Here is a 273-nt window from a genome sequence, read left to right as displayed (position 1 = left end):
TACATTGCATATTGTTGTGTTCAAACTAGTTGTTCATATGTTTGTTGATCGATCTTGCATGCCTATATCTATTAATCTGAACAACAAATTTGATGATACCAATATGTAGTATAACAGCTACTATTACATTTCTATTCTTGACTTGAAATTCTGTCCATTTTTATTGTTTATGTTGATTGTCTTTGTTTTGCTTGTTCTTGTTATTTGTTTTGGTTCTCTCTCTCTCTCTCTCTCTCTCTCTCTCTCTCTCTCTCTCTCTCTCTCTCTCTCTCT

This window comes from Octodon degus, unplaced genomic scaffold (genome assembly GCF_000260255.1).
Source record: "Octodon degus isolate 3935 unplaced genomic scaffold, OctDeg1.0 scaffold00096, whole genome shotgun sequence".
Lineage (NCBI taxonomy): Eukaryota > Metazoa > Chordata > Mammalia > Rodentia > Octodontidae > Octodon > Octodon degus.
This window is presented reverse-complemented; position numbering follows the sequence as displayed.